The sequence below is a fragment of the Oryx dammah genome, unplaced genomic scaffold (genome assembly GCF_014754425.2).
Source record: "Oryx dammah isolate SB20612 unplaced genomic scaffold, SCBI_Odam_1.1 HiC_scaffold_23, whole genome shotgun sequence".
Lineage (NCBI taxonomy): Eukaryota > Metazoa > Chordata > Mammalia > Artiodactyla > Bovidae > Oryx > Oryx dammah.
In genome coordinates this window covers 88,578,589-88,599,187 of record NW_024070207.1, presented here as the reverse complement: position 1 = coordinate 88,599,187, position 20,599 = coordinate 88,578,589, and the positions used below count along the sequence as shown (strand labels likewise).

The window sequence follows — 20,599 nt, the reverse complement described above, 5'->3', positions numbered from 1 at the left end:
GCTGCCGAGGATTTTGGGCCTCTGGATGCATGCAGGGATCTGGGCCTTTGGACCGCCACCTGGCGCTGGATTCGGTCCTTGCTACTGGAGCCATCCACCTGGGCCTACGCGCTGATGTTGAAGACTCTTGAGAGTCCCTTGGACTACAAGGAGATAAAGCCAGTCAATCCTAAAGGAAATCAGTCCAGAATGTTCATTGGAAGGACTGATGCTGAAGCTCCAATACTTTGGCTACCTGATGCAAAGAACTGACTCACTGGAAAAAACCCTGATGCTGGGAAAGACTGAGGGCAGGAGGAGAAGGGGACGACAGAGGATGAGATGGTTGGATGGCATCACTGACTCAATGCACATGAGTTTGAGCAAGCTCCAGGAGTTGGTGATAGACAGGGAAACCTGGCGTGCTGCAGTCCATGGGGTTGCAAAGTTGGACACGACTGAGTAACTGAACTGAAACGAAGAGCTCAATTATTGGCAGACAATGAGCTACAACTGATTTACTTCGTTGAGAGTCCAGCCTCTGAAATCAAAGTCCTCTGCAGGTTTCACTCATTCAATATAAGAAGTGAGTGCCTACTATGTACTTATTCTATGTGTTGGATATAAAAGAGTTCCCTGATTGTGTGGAGCTATACTCTAGCAGAGGAGAGAGAGAGTAAGCAACAAACTTGATAAGTAAATTAAGGGTATGTTAGTTAGAAAGGCATAAGTGCTATGTGGGGGGGAAAAAAGTGTTACCTTTAAGTCTTTTGCATCCTGCTCAGGCCCTAGTCTGGCTAAGGCTCTCTGCCCTGGTTGGGGAGGGTTCTTTTTCCATTCCAGTTTGAGCAGCTAATAATGAAATGGAAGCTGAGATGGACACAGCACAAGCTTTATTCAGTGGCTAAAGAATGGAGAAGCAGGAACTAAACTCACAGAGCAACTTCTCCTTGCCCACCTGCAGCAGGGAGTTAATTTTAAACAGTGAAGGCAAAAGGGGGAGGAGTGAGGCTAAAGATGGGGACGCATATGCATTAGTCTACTGGCGAAAAGGTGGTGCTTTTTCCAAGGGGTGTGGTATTACCCCCTTTTATCCTTTTATTATTTATTTTTTGGTCTTTAATCTCTGGTCATGGCCAGCGGTAAGTGTTATCTAATATGCTAATATAATAAAATCAGCATATACTGAGACCCAGGGTCTTTTGGAGGTCTCAAGAGTTAGCATCTCGGTCCCAGCTGGTTTGTAGTTTCCTTTCTAATCTCTGGGCCCTTTAACAGTAAGATTTCAGTTAATTCCTGCTAAAGGTGGGGGTTGGCATGTTTTGAGCAAAGTTGGAGCAGCCTTGGCAACAAAAGGATCCCTCGCGTTTACTGTGTGACTTTGGCTAGGTTTCTAAGCCCTTCTGTTGTTGTTTTCTCCCTATAAAATGAACAGAAGGGTAGTATCAAAGTACATACAGGGCAACTATGAAGACAAATGTGAAAAACAGTGCCAGGCATTTAGCAGACACTGAGTAAACAGTCGCTGAATTAATCAGTTAATGAAGCAACCACTCGCTGACGCCCGGAACCCGCCCTTCTCCCACCACCGAGGCCCGGTCACTCAACACCGCCCCCACCCCAGGGGCGGGAGCTCTTTATCCATGGCCCCTCCTCCGACCTTCCTAAGTGGCAGATCCCCAACTTCGCCTCCCCTTAATCCACCACCAAGAACGCGAGATCTCTGGGCGGGTAGCACCAAGCAACACCAACTTCCACCTCCCTGGGGTCAGCAGAGCACTTCCGTTCCCCATTGCCCGAGGAGCCTGAGTGCTGCGCACGCGCAGCAGAGGGTTGAAGGGGCGAAGGGCAACACAGACAATGGGTAACATTGTACCTTTGGGGACACTGCTTCTGACGTGGCTCCCTCTGAGGTTAAATGGAGAGACAAGAGTGCGACTATTTTCCGCGACAAGTAGTACAAAAGTCTGGGGAGACGTCTCGGGTGGCGGGAGGCGAGCGGGCTCCGTGCGGACTGTCATTGCGACCCCGTTCCACCACCTCCAAGTCCCGCTCCTCCAGTCCTCCTGCGCCGCTGGGCCTCCTTGTGGCTATGCTCTCTGGAGAGTTCCCGCCACTCCATTCCCCAAAGCCATGCTCTCTTTCTCAGAATAAGAAAACCCGCACTGGTCCCCAGCAGCACATGGTTGCGGCCATTTTGGGGGCGGGGCCGGCCCATTAAAGAGGAGTTATGGTCCCAGGTCAATGGCACCCCACTCCAGTACTCTGGCCTGGAAAATCTCACGGACAGAGGAGCCTGGAAGGCTGCAGTCCATGGGGTCGTGAAGATTCGGACACGACTGAGCGACTTCACTTCCACTTTTTACTTTAGTGCATTGGAGAAGGGAAATGGCAACCCATTCCAGTGTTCTTGCCTGGAGAATCCCAGGGACTGGGGAGCCTGATGGGCTGCCGTCTATGGGGTCGCACAGAGTCAGACACGACTGAAGCGACTTAGCAGCAGCAGCAGCAGCAGCAGCATGGTCCCAGGTCAGTGGTCAGTCCAGAATTGGCCTAGAGGAGGGGCTGGGCAAGGTTATACTTTAAAAGGTTACAGTCTGTTTAGTTATTATAAAATATTGACTGTATTCTCTGTGTTGTACAATATGTCCTTGCAGGTTATTTTATACATAATAATGTGTACCTCTTAATCTTCTACCCCTATATTGCACCTTTACCCCCTTCCCTCTCCCCACTGGTAACCACTAGTATATTCTCTATATCTGTGAGTCTGCTTCTTTTTTGTCATATGCACTAATTTGTTGTATTTTTTAGATTCCACGTGTAAGTGATATATGGTATTTATCTTTGTCTTACATTTTATTTAGCACAATAGCCTTTAAGTCCATCCATGTTGTCACAGAGGGCAAAATTTCATTTTTTATGGTTGAGTAGCTTTCCTGTGTGTTTGTGTGTGTTCGTGTGTGCATGTGTGCACGTATTTGTGTAGTCACATCTTTATAATTCATCTGTTGATGGGAATTTAGGTTGCTTCCATATCTTGACTATTGTTAAATAATGCTGCTATGAATATTGGGGTCCATGTATCTTTTTGAATTCCTGTTTGTTTTTTCACATATGTAGCCAGGAATGGAATTATTGGGTCACATGAGAGTTGTATTTTTAGTTTTTTGAGAAAACTCTGTACTGTTTTTCACAGTGATTGTAGCAGTTTACATTCCTACCAGTGGCGTACAAGGTTTCTCTTTTCTACACACCGTTCCCATCATTTGCTTGTGTTCTCACTCTCTTTCCTGATTTTTTGGCTACACCATGTGGCTTGTGGGATTTTAGTTCCCTGACAAGGGATTGAACCCACACCCTCAGCAGTGAAAGTGCATTACAGATGTATTATTTACCACTGAGCTACCAGGGAAGGGCAAAATGTATTAAATATGTAACCCTTAAAATTAATCTGGTTTTAAATACTCAAACAGTGCCTTAATAGTCTTCTCATTGCAGAAATTTCATTGCAGCCTTAGTAGAGAGGGGTTCAGTTCAGTTCAGTTCAGTCACTCAGTCGTGTCCGAGTCTTTGCGACCCCATGAATCACAGCACGCCAGGCCTCCCTGTCCATCACCAACTCCCGGAGTTCACTCAAACTCACATCCGTCGAGTCAGTGATGCCATCCAGCCATCTAATCCTCTGTCATCCCCTTTTCCTCCTGGCCCCAATCCCTCCCAGCATCAGAGTCTTTTCCAATGAGTCAACTCTTTGCATGAGGTGGACAAAGTACTGGAGTTTCAGCTTTAGCATCATTCCTTCCAAAGAACACTCAAGACTGATCTCATTTAGAATGGACTGGTTGGATCTCCTTGCAGTCCAAGGGACTCTCAAGAGTCTTCTCCAACACCACAGTTCAGAAGCATCAATTCATCAGCGCTCAGCTTTCTTCACAGTCCAGCTCTCACAGCCATACATGACTATTGGAAAAACCATAGCCTTGACAAGATAGACCTTTGTTGGCAAAGTATTGTCTCTGCTTTTGAATATGCTATCTAGGTTGCTCATAACCTTCCTTCCAAGGAGTAAGCGTCTTTTAATTTCATGGCTGCAATCACCATCTGCAATGAGTTTGGAGCCCAAAAAATAAAGTCTGCCACTGTTTCCACTGTTTCCCCATCTATTTGCCATGAAGTGATGGGACCAGATGCCATGATCTTCGTTTTCTGAATGTTGAGCTTTAAGCCAACTTTTTCACTCTCCTCTTTCACTTTCATCAAGAGGCTTTTTAGTTCCTCTTCACTTTCTGCCATAAGGGTGGTGTCATCTGCATATCTGAGGTTACTGATATTTCTCCCGGCAATCTTGATTCCAGCTTGTGCTTCTTCCAGCCCAGCATTTCTCATGATGTACTCTGCATATAAGTTAAATAAGCAGGGTGATAATATACAGCCTTGACGTACTCCTTTTCCTATTTGAAACCAGTCTGTTGTTCCATGTCCAATTCTAACTGTTGCTTCCTGACCTGCATATAGGTTTCTCAAGAGGCAGGTCAGGTGGTCTGGTATTTCCATCTTTCAGAATTTTCCACAGTTTATTGTGATCCACACAGTCAAACGCTTTGGCATAGTCAAGAAAGCAGAAATAGATGTTTTTCTGGAACTCTCTTGCTTTTTCCATGTTTCAGCAGATGTTGGCAATTTGATCTCTGGTTCCTCTGCCTTTTCTAAAATGAGCTTGAACATCAGGAAGTTGATGGTTCATGTATTGCTGAAGCCTGGCTTGGATAATTTTGAGCATTACTTTACTAGCATGTACTACTGCTAAGTCGCTTCAGTTGTGTCTGACTCTGTGTGACCCCATAGACAGCAGCCCACCAGGCTCCCCCGTCCCTGGGATTCTCCAGGCAAGAACACTGGAGTGGGTTGCCATGTCCTTCTCCAATGTATGAAAGTGAAAAGTGAAAGTGAAGTTGCTCAGTCGTGTCCGACCCTCAGCGACCCCATGGACTGCAGCCTACCAGGCTCCTCAGTCCATGGGATTTTCCAGGCCAGAGTACTGGAGTGGGGTGCCATTGAGATGAGTGCAATTGTGCGGTAGTTTGAGCATTCTTTGGCATTGCCTTTCTTTGGGATTGGAATGAAAACTGACCTTTTCCAGTCCTGTGGCCACTGCTGAGTTTTCCAAATATGCTGGCATATTGAGTGCAGCACTTTCACAGCATCATCTTCCAGGATTTGAAACAGCTCACCTGGAATTCCATCACCTCCACTAGCTTTGTTCATAGTGATGCTTTCTAAGGCCCACTTGACTTCACATTCCAGGATGTCTGGCTCTAGATCAGTGATCACACCATCGTGATTATCTGGTTCATGAAGATGTTTTTTGTACAGTTCTTCTGTGTATTCTTGCCACCTCTTCTTAATATCTTCTGCTTCAGTTAGTTCCCTACCATTTTTGTCCTTTCCTCAGCCCATCTTTGCATGAAATGTTCACTTGGTATCTCTAATTTTCTTGAAGAGATCTCTAGTCTTTCCCATTCTGTTGCTTTCCTCTATTTCTTTGCACTGATCGCTGAAGAAGGCTTTCTTATTTCTTCTTGCTATTCTTTGGAACTCTGCATTCAATGCTTATATCTTTCCTTTTCTCCTTTGCTTTTCACTTCTCTTCTTTTCACAGCTATTTGTAAGGCCTCCCCAGACAGCCATTTTGCTCTTTTGTATTTCTTTTCCATGGGGATGGTCTTGATCCCTGTCTCCTGTACAATGTCACAAACCTCAGTCCATAGTTCATCAGGCACTCTATCTATCAGATCTAGTCCCTTAAATCTATTTTTCACTTCCACTGTATAATTTGGCATGGTCTAATTCAGGGTCATAACTGTTCAGAGAGGTTTTTAGCTGAAAATAAAAGTAGCAAAACTCATCATCTTTAAAAAAATTTCTAAGTGGACTGTCCCCACGTTCCTGCTGTGTTAATACTTGCCATGGGTGTCCTATTTTCTTGGCTAGAATCAGAAGGCTAGACAGCCTGGTGGATGCAGAGAACAGCATCCTGGGACACACAGCAGGACAGAGAGGGGTGGTGAGTGAATTTGTAGAAGAAAAGGGGAATATTTGGCACAGACATGAGGGGATAAAATTTTGGTTAGTTGAGTTGTTAAGCTTTGGAACCGAATGTATTGGTGAGTTGTATTAAGTCTTTACGGAGTTGGAAAAGCCCTTCATTGTTATCCCTAGTTAAAGCAAAGGTGCCAGGCCTTGAACCACACATCTCCCAGTTGTTGGATGTGGAGGTAGGGCATGACTTTACATTAGATGACTTTTTTGAGCCAAGGGCAATTCCTGAGAGAGACTCAGCTGAGAGTTATTGGCTGCTAAATCTCTAAGCTGCTGAGAGAATGAGTAACTTAGTCCTGAAGAGGGAGACATCTGAGAGGCACACTACTCCATGCACTACAATTTATTACATTTCTTATCAAGGCCATGTGATGCTTCTGAGATGGAAGGAGCAGATGATGTTTGGAAGTAATGAAACTGGAGCTTGAATGAGGGAAAGGGATGATAGAAAAGGAAGGCAAGGATAATTAAAAGCTAAACAAGCGATTGGTTCTTCATTTTTAATTAATTAATTTTTAAATATTTTACTTTATTTTACTTTACAATACTGTATTGGTTTTGCCATACATCAACATGAATCCACCACGGGTATACATGAGTTCCCAATCCTGAACCCCCCTCCCACCTTCCTCCTGATACCATCTCTCTGGGTCATCCCAGTGCACCAGCCCCAAGCATCCTGTATCCTGCATCAAAACTAGACTGGCAATTCATTTCTTACATGATATTATACATGTTTCAATGCCATTCTCCCAAATCATCCCACCCTCGCCCTCTCCCACAGAGTCCAAAAGTCTGTTCTATACATCTGTGTCTCTTTTGCTGTCATGCATACAGGGTTATCGTTACCATCTTTCTAAATTCCATGTTTATGTGTTAGTATACTGTATTGGTGTTTTTCTTTCTGGCTTACTTCACTCTGTATAATTGGCTCCAGTTTCATCCACCTCATTAGAACTGATTCAAATGTATTCTTTTTAATGGCTGAGTAATACTCCATTGTGTATATGTACCACAGCTTTCTTATCCATTCATCTGCTGATGGATATCTCGGTTGCTTTCATGTCCTGGCTATTATCAACAGTGCTGCGATGAACATTGGGGTACACGTGTCTCTTTCAATTCTGGTTCTTTAAATTTCCAGTGATTGATGAGATCTTTTCCTTACAGTGGCCTCCTATGAATGAAAATGGTGTGACTTCATATCCTCCACTGGAGTACATGGGTTTTACTGGAGCCCAGATAGACAGACAAGAAGACAAGCCTGTCAAATGAATCTGAAGGAGAAACATTTTCCTAGGCAGATTTTGTTTTGTTCTCATCAGTCTGTATCATATCATTGTCAAATGTCTATTTCGACTAACAACAGTTAAGCCCTGGTCAAAAGGATGAATTCCTAGTTTGCTAAGGATTTTTATCACAAATGACTGTCAAATAATTTTCAAATTTTCTTTGTTATCAGTTGATCTTGTCAGGTCATTTTTTTCCCTTTAAGTTGTTAATATGATACATTACATTGATAGATTTTCAAATATCAAACCTTCCTTTTATCCTTGGAATAAACCCACACAGTCATGGTAAATTATTTTTCTTACATATATTGATGGATTTGTTAATACTATGTTAGGGATTTTTGCATCCCTTGCTCATGAGAGATATTGGTGTATACTTTTCTTTATTTCTAGTTAATTTAGTTGCCTGGGTTAGATCACTCAAGTCTTACATTTCCTTTCTAGGAGTTTCCAGTGTCCTTATGTCTAATCTCAAAGAGACTGCATGTCTCTGGCCCAGTTCCAAAGCTCTTATATCAACACAATTTACTTTAAATAAAGTTAACCTTGGAACTTCCCTGCTTTTCTGGTGGTTAAGAATCCACGTTCCAATGCAGGGGATATGGATTTGATCCCTGATTGGAGAAATAAGATCCCAAATGCTGTGATTGGCAAGTAGAGAGCCCATATACTCTAGAGCTTGTGCATCGTAGCAAGAAAAGCCCACATGCCACAACTAGAGAAGTCCTCATGCTCTGCTATTAGAGATACCCTACAGACCACAATTAAGTCCCAATGCAGCCAAAATCAATAAGTAAATAAAAGGTTAACCTGCTTAAACCAATAATAAACCAATTGAATAAATAAACCAACCTAACATAAACCAATTGAAATAGGATAGAGTCCAGAAATAAATTTTCACATTTATGGTCAATTGATTGTCAATAAGGATACCAAGTCAAGTCAATGGGGAAAGTAAAGTATTCCCAACAAATGGTGTTGAGAAAACTGGATATCCACATGCAAAAGAATGAAATTGGAATCATATAAACAGAAATTAACTCAAAGTGGATCAAAGACCTAAGTATAAGTGCTAAAACTATAAAATTCTCAGAGGAAAACATAAGGGGAAACCTTCCTGACATTGGATTTGGCACTTATTTTGGGATGTGATGTCAAAAGCACAGGCAACAAAAGAAAAAATAGATTAATTGGACTACATCATTTTCTTTTTTAAACTTTGTGCATCAAAGGACACTATTGGCAGAGAAAAAAGGCAATCCACAGAATGAAAGAAAATCTTTGCAAATCATATATCTGATTAGGGAATAATATCCATAATATATACAAACTCCTACAGCTCAACAACAACAAAAACCAAACAGCCCAATTAAAAAGTGGGCAAGGAACTTGAATAGACATTTCTCTAAAGAGAGCATAAAGATTATTGAGATTTTCATGTCAACAAACACATGAATAAAATGCTCAATATCACTAATCAGGTTAATGCAAATCAAAACCACAATGAGATAACCACTTCTACTCATTACAATGGCTGTCATTATAAAAATAGACAAAATAAGTGTTGGCCAAGGACATGGAGAAACAAGAACCCTTGTCCATTGCTAGTGGGAATATAAAGTGATGCAGATGTTGTGGAAAACATTACTGATATTTCTCAAAAAACAAGCATAGAATTACCAATATGATCCAGCAATCCCACTTCTGGGTATCTACATAAAAGAATTGAAAGCAGGGACTCACACAAACAGTTTTTTTATACACTATTGTTCATAACAGTGTTATTCACAATAGCCAAAAGGTAGAAACAACCCAAATGTCCATCTGTGGATGAATAGATAAACAAAATGGTATATATACAAAGTGGAACATTATTCAGCATTAAAAAGGAATGAACCTTGAGAATATTATAAGTGGAATAAACCAGACACAAAAGAATGAATACTGTATGATTCCACTTACATGAGGTACATAGAATAGTCAAATTCATAGAGACAGAAATTTGAAAGGTGGCCTCCAGGGCTGGGTAGGGGGTGAAGATGAGAAATTATTGTCTAAGGGGTACTTAGTTACAGTTTGAGAAGATGAAAAAATTCTTGAGATGGATGATAGTGATTGTTGTATAACAATGTGTGTGTACTTAATACCACTGAACAGCACACTTTAAAAGAGTTGAAATGGTAATTTTTATGTTCTGTATATTTTACCACATTAAAAAATGTTAAGCTGGAAATAGTGTGGAGAGAAAGTTGAGACAAAACGTTCTGCCAGGAGGAAATGGCCAGGCTCCATATTTGACACAATGAAATCTGGACCACAACCATCCTAATGCAGAGAGAAGCTCTCTGGGCCTAATGCATTAGGCTCAGAAGTTCTATGTTGGCAGATTTTCATTCACTTTCTCAATTTGCAAACATTTGCAGGTTGGCATTTAGACATGCAATATTTGTTCACTGCTGTCTAGTTAAGAAGTAGTCTAAAGTGAACCCACATGATTGTGTGTGCATCCTGGACTGTATCTACTTTTTATTAAAACACCTGACTTAAAATTCTCAGTGTCATTGTTACAGTAGCAAATTTTTTAAAAACAGCTCTATTGAGATATAATTTGCACAGTATAAAATTCACCTAATTTAAGTGTATTGTACTTCTTTTTCAATCAGTGCACCATTTGTTTATTTTTTTGTCTAACTGCCCTGGCTAAAACATCTAGTACAATGTGGCATGCAAGTGGCTAGAACAAACATCCTTGTCTTGCTCCTTCTTAAGACTTTCCAGTTTTTCACCATTAATATGATGTTAGCTATGGATTTTTAATTGATAGCTTTTATTAGTTTGAGTAAGATTCCTTTTATTCATAGTGTATTGAGTGGTTTTACCATGAAAGGATGTTGGCTAATGTCAATGTTCATCTACATCTGTGGAGATAACCATCTGGTTGAGGGCCTTTATTTGGTTGATGTGTTGTGTTACACTGATTGATTTATTGGCTTTTATTTGTTAAATCACAACCTTACATTTCTGCATTTCATAAATTCTACTTGGTCATGACATGTAATCCTTCTTACATATTGCTAGATTTGGTTTGTTAGCATTTTGTTTTAGAATTTTTTTTGTGTGTGTGTATTTATAAATGATAATTGATCTGGAGTTTTCTTGTCTGGTTTTGGCATCATAAAATAAGTTGGGACATGTACCTTCTATTTTTTGAAGTTTGTGAGATATTAATTCTGTAAATGTTTGGTAAAATTCACCAAAGAAGCCACCTGGTCCTGGGCTTTTCTTTGTGAGAAGCTTTTTGAAAATTACTAATTCAATATAATTATGTTTTATAGATCCGTTCACATTTTCTTTTAATATTTCTTCTTGAGAAAGTTTCAGAAATTTGTGTCTTTCTAAGAATATGTCCGTTTTATACTGGTTATCTAATTTTTGTTGCTGTTGGTATATAATTGTTAAAGTATTCCTCTAAAACCCTCTTTATTTCTGTAAGGTCAGTAGTAAAGTCCTCTCTTTCATTTCGATTCAATAATTTGAGTTTGCTCCCCTTTTTTCAGCCTAAAGATTTGTCAATTTTGTTGATCATCTCAACAAACTTTTAGTTCTTTTGATTTTCTACAGTGTTTTTCTAGTTTCTGTTTTATCTATTTCCTCATTAATATTTATTATTTCCTTTCTCCTGTTTGCTTTGCATTTTTATATGCTCTTTCTCTAGTTTCTTAGAGTAGAAGGTTGTTGGTTTGACATTTCTCTAGAGACTTCTGTGACCCATGTGTTATTTATAAGTGTGTAGTTTAATCTTCAAGCACTTGGGAATTTTCCAGCTATATCTGTTATTGGTTTCTAGTTTAAATCCATTATAATCAGAAAGCATACCTTGTATGATATATATTCTCCCAATCATGTTAAAGTGTGTCTGTACCCAGTATGTATTCTGTCTTGGTGAATGTTCCATGTGCGTTTGAGAACTCATGAAGTGTATTCTGCCGTTGTTGGATAAAGTATTCTCTACATGTCAGATTCAGATCCAAGATTAGATTGATGGTGCCTTTCATTTCAACCATATCCTTACTGGTCATCTTCTGGCTGGACCTGTCAGTTATTGATACAGGAATGTTGCAGTTGACGACATATTTCAGTTCAGTTCAGTTCAGTCACTCAGTCGTGTCCGACACTTTGCGACCCCATGAATCGCAGCACGCCAGGCCTCCCTGTCCATCACCAACTCCCGGAGTTCACTCAGACTCACGTCCATTGAGTCAGTGATGCCATCCGGCCATCTCATCCTCTGTCGTCCCCTTCTCCTCCTGCCCCAAATCCCTCCCAGCATCAGAGTCTTTTCCAATGAGTCAACTCTTCACATAAGGTGGCCAAAGTTCTGGAATTTCAGCTTCAGCATCAGTCCTTCCAGTGAACACCCAGGACTAATCTCTTTTAGAATGGACTGGTTGGATTTCCTTGCAGTCCAAGAGACTCTCAAGAGTCTTCTCCAACACCACAGTTCAAAAGCATCAATTCTTTGGCGTTCAGCCTTCTTCACAGTCCAACTCTCACATCCACACATGCCTACTGGAAAAACCATAGCCTTGACTAGATGGACCTTAGTCGGCAAAGTAATGTCTCTGCTTTTGAATATGCTGTCTAGGTTGCTCATAACTTTTCTTCCAAGCACTAAGCGTCTTTTAATTTCATGGCTGCAATCACCATCTGCAGTGATTTTGGAGCCCCCCAAAATAAAGTCTGATACTGTTTCCACTGTTTCCCCATCTATTTCCCATGGAGTGATGGGACCGGATGCCATGATCTTCGTTTTCTGAATGTTGAGCTTTAAGCCAAACTTTTCACTCTCCTCTTTTACTTTCATCAAGAGGCTTTTTAGTTCGTCTTCACTTTCTGCCATAAAGGTGGTGTCATCTGCATATCTGAGGTTATTGATATTTCTCCTAGCAATCTTGATTCCAGCTTGTGTCTCTTCCAGTCCAGCGTTTCTCATGATGTACTCTGCATATAAGTTAAATAAGCAGGGTTACAATATACAGCCTTGATGTACTCCTTTTCCTATTTGAAACCAGTCTGTTGTTCCATGTCCAGTTCTAATTGTTGCTTCCTGGCCTGCATACAGATTTCTCTAGAGGCAGGTTAGGTGGTCTGGTATTCCCGTCTCTTTCAGAATTTTCCACAGTTTATTGTGATCCACACAGTCAAAGGCTTTGGCATAGTCAATAAAGCAGAAATAGATGTTTTCTTGGAACTCTCTTGCTTTTTCCATGATCCAGCAGATGTCAGCAATTTGATCTCTGGTTCCTCTGCCTTTTCTAAAACCAGCTTGAACATCAGGGTGTTCATGGTGCATGTATTGCTGAGGCCTGCCTTGAAGAATTTTGAGGATTACTTTACTAGCGTGTGAAATGAGTGCAATTGTGTGGTAGTTTGAGCATTCTTTGGCATTGCCTTTCTTTGGGATTGGAATGAAAACTGACCTTTTCCAGTCCTGTGGCCACTGCTGAGTTTTCCAAATTTGCTGGCATATTGAGTGCAGCACTTTCACAGCATCATATTTCATGATTTGAAATAGCTCTACTGGAATTCCATCACCTCCCCTATCTTTGTTCATAGTGATGCTTTCCAAGGCCCACTTGACTTCACATTGCAGGATGTCTGGCTCTAGATGACTGATCACACCATGATTATCCGGGTTGTGAAGATCCTTTTTGTACAGTTCTTCTGTGTATTCTTGTCATCTCTTCTTAATATCTTCTGCTTCTGTGAGGTCCATACCATTTCTGTCCTTTATCGAGCCCATCTTTACATGAAATGTTCCCTTGGTATCTCTAATTTTCTTGAAGAGATCTCTAGTCTTTCTCATTCTGTTGTTTTCCTCTTTATTTGCATTGATCGCTGAGGAAGGCTTTCTTATCTCTTCTTGCTATTCTTTGGAACTCTGCATTCAGATGCTTATATCTTTCCTTTTCTCCTTTGCTTTTCACTTCTCTTCTTTTCACAACTATTTGTAAGGCTTCCCCAGACAGCCATTTTGCTTTTTTGCATTTCTTTTCCATGGGGATGGTCTTGATCCCTGTCTCCTCTACAATGTCACGAACCTCATTCCATACTTCATCAGGCACTCTATCTATCAGATCTAGGCCCTTAAATCTATTTCTCACTTAAGGGATTTGATTGAGGTCATACCTGAATGGTCTAGCGGTTTTCCCTGTTTTCTTCAATTTCAGTCTGAATTTGGTAATAAGGAGTTCATGATCTGAGCCACAGTCAGCTCCTGGTCTTGTTTTTGTTGACTGTATAACGCTTCCCCATCTTTGGCTGCAAAGAATATAATCAATCTGATTTCAGTGTTGACCATCTGGTGATGCCCATGTGTAGAGTCTTCTCTTGTGTTGTTGGAAGGGGGTGTTTGCTATGACCAGTACATTTTCTTGGCAAAACTCTATTAGTCTTTGCCCTGCTTCATTCCACATTCCAAGGCCAAATTTGCCTGTTATTCCAGGTGTTTCTTGACTTCCTACTTTTGCATTCCAGTCCCCTATAATGAAAAAGACATCTTTTTTGGGTGTTAGTTCTAAAAGGCCTTGTATGTCTTCATAGAACTGTTCAACTTCAGCTTCTTCAGCATTACTGGTTGGACATAGACTTGGATTACTGTGATATTGAATGGTTTGCCTAGGAAATGAACAGAGGTCATTCTGTCGTTTTTGAGATTGCATCCAAGTACTGCATTTCAGACTCTTCTATTGACCATAATGGCTACTCCATTCCTTCTAAGGGATTCTTGCCCGCAGTAGTAGATATAATGGTCATCTGAGTTAAATTCACCCATTCCCATCCATTTTAGTTCACTGATTCCTAGAATGTTGACGTTCACTCTTGCCATCTCCTGTTTGACCACTTCCAATTTACCTTGATTCATGGACCTGACATTCCAGGTTCCTATGCAATATTGCTCTTTACAGCATCGGACCTTGCTTCTATCACCAGTCACATCCACAACTGGGTATTGTTTTTGCTTTGGTTCCAACCCTTCATTCTTTCTGGAGTTATTTCTCCACTGACCTCTAGTAGCATATTGGGCACCTACTAACCTGGGGAATTCCTCTTTCAGTATCCTATCATTTTGCCTTTTCATACTGTTCATGGGGTTCTCAAGGCCAGAATACTAGTGGTTTGCCATTCCCTTCTCCAGTGGACCACAATCTGTCAGACCTCTCCACCAAGATCATTTAAAAAATCAATATGGAGTAGCTGTCATCCAGGCATCCAAAATGGAGACAGGTGGTCATTGTGGATGTGGTTTCAGACATTTTCCTGAATCACTGAGAACTTGAATTTTCTCAGTTGTATCAAATTCAAGGATATCACCAGCCATTCTCAAAATAATATCTGCTAGCAGCTGCTAGCTGCAACCTTATAGCTTCAGAATCACTCAGATCTTTGTAACTATGTAATCATTTCAAACCCCAACCAATCCTTGCTTAACAAATACCCTTACTTCTTTCCAACTCCAGACCCAGTTGTTGGCCAAAAATTTATGTAACCTTGCAGATTTTTGCCTTTATAAACGTCCCCCATTTTGTAGTCTGGCAGTTCAGTTCAGTTTAGTTCCTCAGTCGTGTCCAACTCTTTGCGACCCCATGAATCACAGCACGCCAGGCCTCCCTGTCTATCATCAACTCCCGGAGTTCACTCAGACTCACATCCATTAAATCAGTGATGCCATCCAGCCATCTCATCCTCTGTCATCCTCTTCTCCTCCTACCCCCAATCCCTCCCAGCATCAGAGTCTTTTCCAATGAGTCAACTCTTCGCATGACGTGACCAAAGTACTGGAGGCCAAAGTTCTGCCAGTAGTCTGGCAGAACACAACCCAAATGCTTCTTGGAGCTGTGTCTCGAAGGCTGCAGTCCTAACAAACCCGAAATGAAAGCTGTTTTTTTTCTTTTTTTCTTTTTTGGCTTTAACCACGTCTATGGTCTCATAATTCTTGGTTAACATTAACACAGTCTTCCAACTATAATAGCATATTTGTCTACTTCTCCTTGAAGTTCTATCACTTTGCCTTAGGTATTTTGATGCTGTGTTTTTAGGTGCATACCTATTAAGCATTGTTATGTCTTCTTTTCTGATATTCACTTTGTATAAAATTAATTTTAACTACTTCAGATTTCTTTTATGTTAACATGGTATATATTTCTCCATCTCTTTGTTTTTTAGAAATAGTTTTAGTATGGTAAAATATATATAACATGTACCATTTTAACCATTTAAAAGTGCACAAATAAGTAACCTTTAGTACATTCACAATGTTGTGCAAACATCACCGCTATCTACTTTCAGAACATTTTCATCATCCCAAAAGGAAACCCCTTACATATTAATCAGTCATGCCCTATTCTACCTTTTCCCCAGCCCCTGGCAACTATTAATCTGCTTTCTGTCTCTAGAGATTTGCCTATTCTGAATATTTCATATAAGTGGAATCATAATATATGTGGCACTTTGTGCCTGATTCCTTTCACTTAGCATGTTTTCAAGGTTCATCTATGTTGTACATTTAATCTGTACTCCATTCCTTATTATGATTGAATAATATTCAATTGCTTGAATATGCCACCTTTTGTTTATCCATTTATCAGGTAACAGACATTTGGCTTATTTCTTCCTTTTGACTATTGTGAATAGTGCTACTATGAATTTTCATGTAAAAGTTTTTATTTTAACATCTATTTTTAAATCGTTGGGGTATGTACCTGTCTTAGTCTCCTCAGGCTGCCACAATGGCTTAAACAATAGAAATTTATTTTCTCACAGTGCTGGAGGCTGAAAGTCTGAGATCAAGGTGCCAGCACAGTTGGTTTCTGGTAAAGCTTTCTTCTGAGCTTGGAGATAGCTGTCTTTTTGCTATATCTTCACATGGCCTTGCCTCAGTGCATGAAAGTGGAGAGAGAAAAAGTGAGCTCTTTCTATCTCTTCTTCAGTTCAGTTCAGTTCAGTCACTCAGTCGTGTCTGACTCTTTGCAACCCCATGAATCACAGCATGCCAGGCCTCCCTGTCCATCACCAACTCCCGGAGTTAACTCAGATTCACATCCATCGAGTCAGTGATGCCATCCAGCCATCTCATCCTCTGTCATCCCCTTCTCCTCCTGCCCCCAACCCCTCCTAGCATCAAAGTCTTTTCCAATGAGTCAACTCTTTGCATGAGGTGGCCAAAGTATTGGAGTTTCAGCTTTAGCATCATTCTTTCCAAAGAAATCCCAGGGTTGATCTCCTTTAGAATGGACTGGTTGGGTCTCCTAGCAGTCCAAGGGACTCTCAAGAGTCTTCTCCAACACTACATTTCAAAAGCATTAATTCTTCAGTGCTCAGCCTTCTTCTCAGTCCAACTCTCACATCCATGCATGACTACTGGAAAAACCATAGCCTTGACTAGATGGACCTTAGTCGGCAAAGTAATGTCTCTGCTTTTGAATATGCTATCTAGGTTGGTCATAACTTGTCTTCCAAATCCTTACAGACCAGGTACCCGCCTTTATGACCTCATTTAATCACTTCTTTAAAGGCCTCATTGCCAAATAAGGCTGCATTAGAGGTTAGAATTTCAACATATGAATGGGGGTATACATTATTCAGTCCATAACAATATTCAACAGAATTGCTGGGTTATGTGATAATTCTGTTTAACTTACCAAGGAACCATCACACTGTTTTCCACAGTAGTTGCACCATTTTACATTCCACAGTGTCTGAGGGTTCCAATTTCTCTACATCTACACCAACACTTGCTATTTTCTGTTGTTTCTGTTTTATATTAGCCATCCTAGTAGATGGTATTTATTTACATTTCCCTTCAGCAATACGTGAACCGTGAACTTCCTGATGTTCAAGCTGGTTTTAGAAAAGGCAGAGGAACCAGAGATCAAATTGCCAGCATCCGCTGGATCATGGAAAAAGCAAGCGAGTTCCAAGAAAACATCTATTTCTGCTTTATTGACTATTCCAAAGCCTTTGACTATGTGGATCACAATAAACTGTGGAAAATTCTGAAAGAGATGGGAATACCAGACCACCTGACCTGCCTCTTGAGAAACCTGTATGCAGGTCAGGAAGCAACAGTTAGAACTGGACATGGAACAACAGACTGGTATGTCAAGGCTGTATATTGTCACACTGTTTATTTAACTTCTATGCAGAGTACATCATGAGAAACACTTGACTGGAAGAAACACAAGCTGGAATCAAGATTGCCAGGAGAAATATCAATAACCTCAGATAGGCAGATGACACCACCCTTATGGCAGAAAGTGAAGAGGAGCTAAAAAGCCTCTTGATGAAAGTGAAAGAGGAGAGTGAAAAAGTTGGCTTAAAGCTCAACATTCAGAAAACGAAGATCATGGCATCCGATCCCATCACTTCATGGGAAATAGATGGGGAAACAGTGGAAACAGTGTCAGACTTTATTTTGGGGGGCTCCAAAATCACTGCAGATGGTGACTGAAATGAAATTAAAAGACGCTTACTGCTTGAAAGAAAACTTATGAGAAACCTAGATAGCATATTCAAAAGCAGAGACATTAGTTTGCCAACTAAGGTCCGTCTAGTCAAGGCTATGGTTTTTCCAGTAGTCATGTATGGATGTGAGAGTTGGACCATGAAGAAAGCTGAGCGCTGAAGAACTGATGCTTTTGAACTGTGGTGTTAGAGAAGACTCTTGAGAGTCTCTTGGACTGCAAGGAGATCTAACCAGTCCATTGTAGGGAACAAGGTATAAGGAAGGTTGAGAAGTGCTTGCAAACAAGACTCTCAACCAGGGCTGAACATTATTGCAAACGGGATGTTCAGTCAAGAATCCTTTGTTTGTTCCCATGGGAAAAGAACATTTCTTGCACACAAGGATGTTTCTCTGATTCCTCAAAAGGAACAGACCCAGGGACAAAACGGATTCTAAGTTGATAAGGAAGTTCCCCAAAACAAAGTCTTAGCTGCAGTAAATAAGTCAAGGTAAAGGTTATCTCGCCCTGCGCCTGTGCACTGTATAGTCTCTGAATCATAGTGCTTGGCAACTTGCCCTGTAGGTTGTTGTGCAAGGGATATAAAATAAAGCAGCTGTAAAAAAACAAGTGTTAAAATATAAAGATTCAAACCACTCTGCAGTGTTGGTGTTTCATTCCATCGGCAGCATCTGGCGCCCAACGTGGGGCACGATGGAACCGAAAGGGTAAGCACCCCGGGGCAAAACGCTGGAAGGGGGACTTTTGGGAAATAGAAAAAGAGAAAAAAAGAAAATAAATATCCGAAAGGGTGAGCATCCCGGAAACGCTGAAAGGGGGACTTTCGAGAAAAAGAGAAAAGAAAATAAATATCCGAAAGGGTGAGCACCCCGGAGCGAAATGCTGAAAGGGGGACTTTCGAGAAAAAGAAAAAATTATGGGGAATTCCCCGTCTTTAAAGTCACAATATATGGAGCTGGTTAAGGGGCTCCTGTATTCTATAGGAATTAAAACGTCTACTCGCCACTTGAGTGAGTTGTTCTGTCTTATAGAGCAGCATTGCTATTGGTTTCAATATCAAACAGAAGTACAGCTGAATTTGAAGGATTGCTTTTTTACTGTTCCTTTGCAATTGGAGGATAGAAATAAATTTGCTTTTACTATTCCAGTGTATAATCATGGGCAGTGTCAGGTAACCTTACTATATGGACAGGAAACTTTACTTTAAATATTAATGATCCTAGAGGGCCATTTCAAGTTCATTTGCATATTAACAAACCTTACTCTGCTATAGCATGTGTAAAATTTCCTTATTCTTTACTGTATGTGCAATGGATTTGGAATGAAATTTTGGGAGTTATATCATGTTCTGATTGTAACTTGACTCAATTTATAAATCGTTCCTGGTGAGAAAATGTTGAAAACAAGATGGTCCATTCCATTAATTACTCTTTGGTCATTGTGAAAGCACGGACTGAACTTTGGTTGCCTGTTAATCTTACTCGATCTTGGTCGGACTCTTTTGCTGTCACTCATCTTGTGAATGCTGTACAAACTCTTTTCATCGATCTCGAAGAATGCTCGGCGTTGTCATCGCGTCAATTCTCGCCGTGGCTTCAGGAACAGCAACAGCAACTGTAGCAGGTCTTGCTTTGCATCAGGACAAACAGACTGCTGATTTTGTCAGGGAGTGGCATAAAGATGCTCATTTATTGTGGCAACAACAGCATGATTTGGACGCTCAATTGGTTACTGATGTATTGAATTTACAACACGCTGTTTCCTGGTTAGGAGATCAAGTGACTGTGTTAGCTGCAAAGAGTGTGTTAAAATGTGATTGGAACTCATCTCACCTATGTGTAACCCCTGTTCCCTTTAATATGAGTGAGGGTTGGGAAAAAGTGAAAAGGTCTTTAGTGGGACACTAAAGAATTTAACTGCTGAAATTATGGAATTGGAACAAACTATATTGTCAACTTTTAGTAAGACGCTGCCTGATATTCTTGGTTCTGATATACTGAAGAGTCTTCAAGAAGGATTAGATAACCTTAATCCTTTAGGGCATATATCTACATTGTTAACAACATCCTTTGTAAATACTTTGTTAATTGTTGCTTTAGGTTTTATTGCTTTTATAGTCTACCGGCGCTGGCAAAAAGAGAAACAATTGAAAGAAGAAGCTTTGCGTATTCAAGTGCTTATTCAGCATCTACAAGAAAAGAAAGGGGGAGATGTAGGGAACAAGGTATAAGGAAGGTTGAGAAGTGCTTGCAAACTAGACTCTCAACCAGGGCTGAACATTCTTGCAAACGAGATGTTCTGCCCAGTGTAGGAAACAAGGTATAAGGAAGGTTGAGAAGTGCTTGCAAACGAGACTCTCAACCAGGGCTGAACATTCTTGCAAACGAGATGTTCAGTCAAGAATCCTCTGTTTGTTCCCGTGGGAAAAGAACATTTCTTGCACACAAGGATGTTTCTCTGATTCCTCAAAAGGAACAGACCCAGGGACAAAACGGATTCTAAGTTGATAAGGAAGTTCTCCAAAACAAACTCTTAGCTGCAGTAAATAAGTCAAGGTAAAGGTTATCTCACCCTGCGCCTACGCACTGTATAGTCTCTGAATCATAGTGCTTGGCAACCTGCCCTGTAGGTTGTTGTGCAAGGGATATAAAATAAAGCAGCTGTAAGAAGCAAGTGTTAAAATATAAAGATTCAAACCACTCT

General features: G+C 40.8%; 1 long non-coding RNA gene across 1 annotated transcript; it reads left to right on the top strand.

The window, feature by feature from the left end:
* Positions 1-4,904: 4,904 nt before the first annotated feature.
* LOC120882230 lies at positions 4,905-19,432 on the top strand. The gene is made up of 3 exons (XR_005725452.1): positions 4,905-4,915; positions 11,528-11,534; positions 19,120-19,432. It is a non-coding gene; the product is annotated as an uncharacterized LOC120882230 (long non-coding RNA).
* The last annotated feature ends 1,167 nt before the right edge of the window (positions 19,433-20,599 follow it).